Source organism: Gavialis gangeticus, unplaced genomic scaffold, assembly GCF_001723915.1.
Source record: "Gavialis gangeticus isolate Ggan-Ray unplaced genomic scaffold, GavGan_comp1, whole genome shotgun sequence".
In the NCBI taxonomy this organism is placed as follows: Eukaryota; Metazoa; Chordata; order Crocodylia; family Gavialidae; genus Gavialis; species Gavialis gangeticus.
In genome coordinates, this window is record NW_017729032.1 from 33,226,411 (window position 1) to 33,234,936 (window position 8,526).

Here is an 8,526-nt window from a genome sequence, read left to right on the forward strand (position 1 = left end):
TTTAGAAATCAATTAACCCTTGCCAATGCCCTGAACCATTCTTCTATTACAATATCTACTTTATATACAAGCCAATTCCCAAAAGCAAACCTTTATATACCATTTTCTAACCATTGCTGCTGAGGGACATGTCACCTCTTTTTGCCAGCAGCATGTGATTTGAGTGGCCAGAAAGCCACCATTTTTTGGTGGCTGATAGGTGACATCTCTCCCAGTAGCACCAAACCTCCTGCTGTTCCTCTGGCACCATGCACCACCACCACATCTCTGCCGTCCCTACTGCTGGAGCCAGAGCAAGATGGGCTGCATGGAACGTTCGTGGTGTAGGGGTAAGAGGGGATGGAGAATGCAGGATGAAAGGGGAGGTGCTCCTTAGCTCCTTTCCAGCATTCCCCATTAAGGAGTGCCTGGGGCTCATTCCCTATTTGCTCACCATTACACTACTTATATGCCAATGTGGATGAAGGAGTATGTGCTCTAGAAACAATAGCTAATTAGGCATTTGATCAAGTGCAGATGTCCCACTTAATTGTAAAAATCACTAGATAATACCTACTTGAACAAGCAGGGCACTGAGGAGGGTTGTTCCATGTTACTAACTATAGTTATTAAAGCGGTGCCTAAAAATGCTACCTAGATCAAGATGTCATTCTACTAAACCTTGCACATAACTCTTGCCCTATGATCTAAATTGATTATCTTGTCTAAGAGTTTTAGGGAGAAAGAAAGGCACAGGAAGGTGTGGTAACTTACTGAAAGTCACAGAGAGCATCAGTTTTATTGAGTCTCAATCAAATCTACCTATTTGTCTTCCAGATGGCTTTCTAGTATAATGAATGCCTAGCCCACTAACAAGGTAGCTGTTTGAACTGAAAAGGATGCTTCTTCACTGCTAGAGTTTCACTGAGGCCTTAGGCTGGTTCACTGTAGAGAAGTAAACTTCTTCCTTGCTAAAAAATAGCTGCTTTCTTGTGCAGTTCTGTAGAAAATCCATTTAATTTTTGCAAAACACATTAACTAGTGAAGTCCTTAATACAGATTTCACATTTTCCAACAAAAGATTAGAATTGCTACTATAGGAATAAATTAATAACTATGAAGGCCAGTAAGCTCAGTTTCTCTGATAACTCATTAATAAATCTGCAAAAAGACAGACAAGTGTAGCTATTCAGCTTTGGAAGACTGCTCCATCAGATCCATTAATCAGCATTTTGGCAGGAGTTGGGAGAGAATATAACAGGCAATGGGTAATCAGTGTGACTGCTCTCTTCTAAAACTAGTAAGACCCCTACAAGAAGGAGAAATGGAAACTGGGAAATGACACTGTGCACATGTGTATTAATGTGCTTTAGATAATGTGCACTAAATCTAGTACCTCCACTGTGAAGTACTAGAGAAATGTGCACATTAAGACTTTTGCCAGTCTTAATGTGCATTAAGTAGCACATTTTTTCAGTGATACTTTACTAAGCATTAAAATAGCCTAATGCACATTAAAACACACGTGTAGATGTGTCCGCTATGCATTAACTGTAGTAACCCAATAGTAATAGAAGCATCACAGTGATGCGATGACTCTGAAATAGCTTGGAAATCAGTATCTGACTTTTATCCTGAAGCCAAGTTTTCAGGCACTCTTATAGTTAGTTACCTTTTGGAGTGAAACTTATCTTAGCCAAGAGTGTGTGTGAGTATGTGTGTGTGTTTTAAACTTGTCCAAGTGCAGCAAGAAGCAGACAGTACAAGTCAGTCTTCAATAAAAATAACTACACAAAGCCCGAATAAACTAATAAACTGAGCTACACATATTTATGTCAGATGACAATCTGGGCTAATATCCTAGGGGGGGCACATGTGTGTGTATCATTCATCTGTATTTATAAGTATATATTTCTTTAAAAAGACCAGCACTATAATATTTTCTTTCTTTTATCGTACCCTGGTTCTCTTTCTTTGATTGCTACTTTGCAGGAGCAGGTTTTTTGTACATCTGTTCACTGGGATAATCAGGTCTTTTTTCTGAAAGTCTACAGTTGATTTAGATCTTTATATTTGCATTTGCAATGACTAGATTTCATCTGCCACAATACTGTCAGTTACCAAGCTTTGTTGTTAATTGGTGATATTCCTATTCTTTGGCTTTTTGTCTGTCTATTAAGTAGTTCCTGCCCTGTGACAGCCATTGACTTCTCACTCCATGACTTTAATTTCTTGAGTAGTCTTGCAAGGGATTTGATCAGGTACCTCATCTGAATGTGCAAAAGTACCATCTAGTTGTCCTTTAGTCACTGTTGCTGATCTTCTTCAAGAACAGTAGGTCAACAGTCATAGTCTCCCTTCATAGACACCATTCTGTTGTGTCTCCATCCTGCCTTTAACAATTATATGAAGCAATGAATAGGGGCACTAGTCTGTTTCTGCTTGAGGAAACAATCTTGATACTTTATTTAATCCTTATTCACCATGTCCAAATTTCCATTTTAAGGAGGGCAACTGACTCTTGGTTCCCCTACAATTTCCCGCCAGGAGGGTTAAGCTTATGAACTAAAGTTCTGGGTGTCACTTTTCAAGCACTCTGTTCTCAAAGCCAGAGTCAGGGGTTCTACAGAAGTATGTGTAGAAACCACCACCCTTTCAGCAGTGCTTGGGTATTTTTTAATTGAACATCCACAAGGGTAGTATGAACAGACAGAGGTAATTAGCCATGTTGATTAATCATGTTACTCTGAAGTCAGGTAGAAGGCAGAGCAGAGTAGCACCTTAGCATACCTATACACGAGTGTGGAGGCTGCTCCAATGCACTGTAATTACAGTGCGTCAAAGCAGACTCAATTAATTGAGCGAGCCTCTGCCAATCAGCTTCTGTGTCATGTGTATCAGTGTCCCTGCACTTCAAAATTGCAGTGGGGGCACTTTATCTAAAGCTTTCTGCCTTTTATACTGCCGAGTTCTGCCTAGGGAGAGGTGCACTGCTCCTGGAGACATTGCAATGCCAGACTGATGTGTAGAATGGATGGAGCAAGCTTTGAGTCCATATCCCAGTCCCCCAACAACATTTAATATAAAGTCTTCACATTGAGGACATATCAAATATTAAACTGATAAGAACAGATTTAAAAGCTATATTAAGAAACTGTTAAAATTGAAATCTTTAAAAAAGATCTTTGAGAAACACAACCCCATGCATGGTAGCTACATAAGGGTAATATGGTCACAGATAAAGGAGTTTCTGTGTGTATAAAAATATAATCATGATTTTATCATTGCCAATGTTATTTTCCACAGTAGGCCAAAATACAGTAAATCTAATTAGCAAAATCTAACCATAACTCAAACTAGGAACAGTTTTAGCAACACTACCACTCTGTATCGCGTTATACCTGTGCTGGTATTACAAACTAATCAGAAAAGTAATTTGAGTCTCTTCTAAAGTAGCTTACATCACACTTTGCTATTTAAAGTGAAGTTTAAAAATGACTCATAGAAATCAACTTGTCAAGTCCAAAGCTTGCTAAATTGTGGGATGAGTTAACAGAGAGCTTTTACATTTCATAGATTTCATAGTCATTAGGGCTGGAAGGGACCTCACAAGATCATTGGGTCCAGTGGGGAAGGAAGTCATCTCGGGTCAAAGGTTCCCAACTAGATAAGCATCCAAATGTTTCTTAAAAGAGTCTAGAGTAGATGCTTGCACCACTTCTGGGGGGAGTCTATTCCAGGTTGTGGGGGCTCAGACAGTAATGAAGTTTTTCCTTATGTCCAGCCTAAAACGGTCTTCGAGGAGTTTGTGACTATTGGACCTTGTCATCCTTTGGGTGCTCTGGTGAACAGGTGTTCCCCCAGGTCCTGATGCACACCCCTTAAGTACTTATAGGCTGCCACCAAGTCACCCCTGAGCCTTCACTTCTCCGGGCTGAAGAGTCCCATGACTCTCAGCCTCTCCTCGTAGGGCCTGTTCTGTTGCCCTCTGATCATGCATGTGGCTCTTCTCTGGACTTTCTCAAGCTTCTCCATGTCCTTTTTGAATTGTGGAACTCAGAATTGAATGCAGTACTCCAGCTGTGGCTTCACCAAGGCCAGGTATAATGGGAGGATGACATTCTGGGACTTGCTCAAGAAGCATCAATGGGTGCAAGCCAGAGTTCTGTTCACTTTACCAGCTGCAGTATCACATTGGAGAATCATGTCCATTTTGTGGTCAATCATGACCCCCAAGTCTCTTTTGGTTGTGGTGCTAGCAAGCATAGCACTGCCGAGCCTGTAAGCGTGATGAAGGGTTTTTTTCCCTGAGGTGGAGCACCTTGCATTTCTCCATATTGAACGCCATCAGGTTTTCATCTGCCCACTTTGCCAGCCTATCGACTTTGGCCTGGATAACCAACCTATCCTCAAGTGTGGATGCTGTTCCCCAAAATTTGGTGTCATCAGCAAACTTAGCCAATCCACTTCTGACACCAGAATCCAGATCATTTATAAAGATGTTAAAGAGTACAGGTCCGAGAATGGAGGCTTGGGGGACACCACTGGTCACTGAGTGCCATGTTGATTCAGTTCCATCAACTACCACTCTCTGGGTCTGACCTTGGAGCCAGTTCCTCAGCCATCAGACTGTAGTATAGCAAAGGCTGCAGTTGGCCAATTTTTCCATGAGGACATCATGGGACACCAGATCAAAAGGTTTTTTCAAGTCCAGATATATGATATCAACTTCTTCCCCTTTGCCGAGGTGATATGTCACCTGGTCATAGAAGGAAATGAGATTGGTCAGGCAAGATCTACCTGCAACAAACCCATGCTGGCTGTTCCTTACAATGTTGCCTTCAGCTAGCCTATTGAGAATGGTTTCTTTGATAATTTTTTCCAAGAACTTTCCAGGGATTGAGATCAAAATGATTGGCCTATAGTTCCCTGCGTCTTTCTTCCTCCCTTTCTTGAAGATAAGCACCACATTGGCCCTCTTCCAAATCTTCAGGTACTTTGCCTGAGTGCCATGAGTTCTCAAATATCCTTGCCAGTGACTGTGCTTTAATGTTCCTTAAGCACTCTTGGGTGCAGTCTGTCTTGACCAGCTGATTTGTGGGTGTCCAACCTCTCAAGGTGTTCCTTCACTAGGTTGACACGAATGATAGGTGTATATTCACTCTTCCCTAGCCATCCCACATCATGTTAGGCATGACAGTCCCTTTGAGTTGATGAAAAACCAATGCAAAGTAATCTTTAAGCAGGTTGTTTTTTTCAGGGTATGAGTTGTCAATTGTCCCATTTGGTTTATCAGGAAACCAGTGTTACCCTTGTTATTCTTCCAACTCCCCACATATTTGAAGAAGGACTTTTTATTGTCCTTGATTTGTGTAGCCAGTTAGAACTGGGTTACAGCCATGGCTTTCCTGGTTCGCTCCCTACAGATGTGGACCAGTGCAGAATACTCCTCCTTAGCAATGCTTCCAGTCTTCCATCCTTTATAAGCCTCTCTTTTTAGACCTAAGAGGTCCATGAGTTCCCTGCTGAGCCAAGGGGGTTGCTGTGTCCTTTTACTACTTTTCCTATGGGTTGGGATGGACATCCCTTGTGTTTCTAGGACTGCTAATTCTGCAAAATTCTGCAAATTTCACAGACCTTTTGTTCATGTGTAAACAAATATTGGTGTAAACAGGGTTTTGTCTGCTTACAGATACTTTATGAACAAAAAGGGATATATTTGACAAATGACATGTTGACTATAGTACTCTGCTATAATAATGACCATAAGAGCAGTTTGCAATTAAACAAACTTATCACAGTTCCTGAAAGACTAGTAAGCTGGACAATACTGCCTATGAACAAGGATGTTAATTTAAGTCCCAGACACATTCACCTACATCTCCCTGGACTGCACTTACATCACCTTTCACAAGACAAAGCAAATCAATTTGCATAGTTCAATTTCCTTCAAATAAATTAAATTCAGTATAAAATATTGTTTACAATTAAGTAGTTGACATGGTTCTCTCTAATTCCATAATGAACTGCTGACCTAGTGCAGATAACAGGGAAGGATGTATTTCTCTACCTGAGTTTAAGGATCTGTCCACAGAAGGCTTTGTAGCTAGACCTTATAGCTAGAAGTTCAAGGGGTTAGATGGGTTAAAATAGACCCCACTCTAAGGTAAACTGAGGCAGGGGAAGGGGTGGGTGGGATGGAGGGCTAGAAAGGGGATCAGGGGACTACTGGGGTCTGAAAGGGAATAGGTGGTGTCCAGGAGGGATTGGCAGGACCAGGAGACTAGCAGGATCTGTGGGAGGAGGTTGGGGGGAATTCAGGGGATTGGAAGTTTTGGAGAGGCTTCCCAGCACTGCCAACCCCCCCTGAAGCCTCCTAGCTCTCCCCAGTGTTGCTGAACAACCCCCTTAAAACTGCTGTTGGGCAGATGGACCAGGATTCATGGGAGGGAGGCTCACAGGACTGAGGGGTGGCAGCTCCATAGGGAAGGTTTGGTGGGATTGGGGGAGCTTTCTCCCTCCCTGGATCAGCAGCTATTTTTAGCCCCCCACCCTGACCCTTCACCCCAGCAAACCAACCCCCCCAATCCTGCCCACTCCTGGTCCCCTCTCTTGGGGGGTGGAGAGAGCTGGCTGATCTGTCGGACAGAGGTATTATGCTTTGGGAGTTGTCGGAGGGGAGCTAAAAATATCCTGGTGCAGGGGGAGTGGGGTAGGAAAAGTGTAGCCCCGGGGCTTGGTCCAGTGGCTGGAATTTCCCAGCCCTGAGGTTGTGTTGGGAATAGGTACAGAAATTCAGTTAGATTGGTCTACCCATACCTGATCTAACTTAGCACACCTCCAAGGTACAGTTAAATTAGTTTGGGTTGGCCTTTTTTTGACTGATCTTCTAATCTTCCTGGAACTTCTGTACAGTCATACTTAGATCAACCTAACTAGGGATCTAAGTGTAAAGTCCACACCTGGGCAAACTAAATTAGATCAAGTGGCCATTTTTAATGCAATTTAACCTCCGTGAACATCTGTATGTATCCAAAATGTCCAAGTCTCATCCTAGATTCTTTGGGAAAATTTGATACACTGGTAGTACAGGCTTTATTGCAATTCTGAAAAAGAAACCCTGTTTTCTGTTTAAGAATACATTCTCTTTAATCAGGACATCAACAGAAATCATACAAATTAGCTTTCAGATATGGAAACTCCTCTTCTGACAAATATCAGATCACTTGAAAGGACCTCTGTTTGGCATTAAAATAACATATGTATCCAAAAAATACTAATCATTTTTTAATTGGCTGCATTTTTTAGGAGTGAATGGGTGCATCCTGACTAGTGGGTGCGTGCTGCTCGCAGTGCCTCAAAGCAGGTTGAGGCACTGCAAACCACATGTGCTGCATCTTCACCCATTCATTGCACTGGAAATTAGCAGCAGAGTGGGCTTTTTAGATACTGGGAAATTCCAGTATCAAAAATAACCCCCTGCCATTGAAAAAAGCACCGTGGTGCACACAGCAAAAGCATATGACAAAAGAAAGGGACCCTGGCCAGCCAGAGCCACACTCTGGCTGCTGACTAGGCTCCAGGTGGCTGGCCTGGCACCACTGCTGATCTGAGAGGTCCCAGGACCCCAGGTAAGGATGCTGAGGCCAACACAGGTGTTGGTCTCAGCCTCCCCTACCCCACCTGGGTCACTTTGTCACATGCCGGAATGTGTATGCAGGTGTGTGCCAAGGGACAAATAGCAGCAACACAGATATGTGCCACAGCTTTTTGTCCCTCTGGAAACATGCCCTCCTGCATATGCACACTCATCAGGATGCACCTAATATGGCCACTTCCCTGCTTGAGAACCATTCCTTACTACTATCCATTCATGCAGCTTTCTAAGGTGTTTGTGTGTGACCCATATGCCATAATAATGTCCTTTGAGATGACAGGGGACCTATTTTCATCTTTACAGGTAAACCCAGACTTCTGAAATTCATAAGCTCATGGACCCATTGAGGACAAATATACAAACCATAAAGTCTGATGCAAAAAAGTGAAGGTTAACCAACTGCCCAAGCATTAAATAAATACTACGAAAAAATCAACTTGAACTGCGTAGAGGGAAAATTAATAATCGGTTCACTATATGGAGGCAAATATTTGCTTGGCAAAAATAAGCAGAAAAAATAATGAATGCTCAGTATGTGTATTTGAATAGGATGAATGCGCTACCCAAAAGAGCAGTAGCAGGGAAGAAAGAATCAGAAAAAGGGAGGACAGAGGCTGGAAGGAGAGTACTGGATAATAATATATTTTCTTCATTGTCCATCCTTCAGCATTATATGTTTGCATATATTCTCATTACTAAAGTAAGGAAATACAGATTAAATGAAAGCACTGTAAGATGGATATATAACTACATTGGATCACTGTGTTCAATAAGTAGTCATCAGTGGCTCTGTGTCTATTTGGGAGAGTCTGTCCTGGGTCCAGTACTGTTTAACATTTTTATTAATGATTTGGGTGATAGGATTGAGTCCACATTTAGCAAATTTGCAG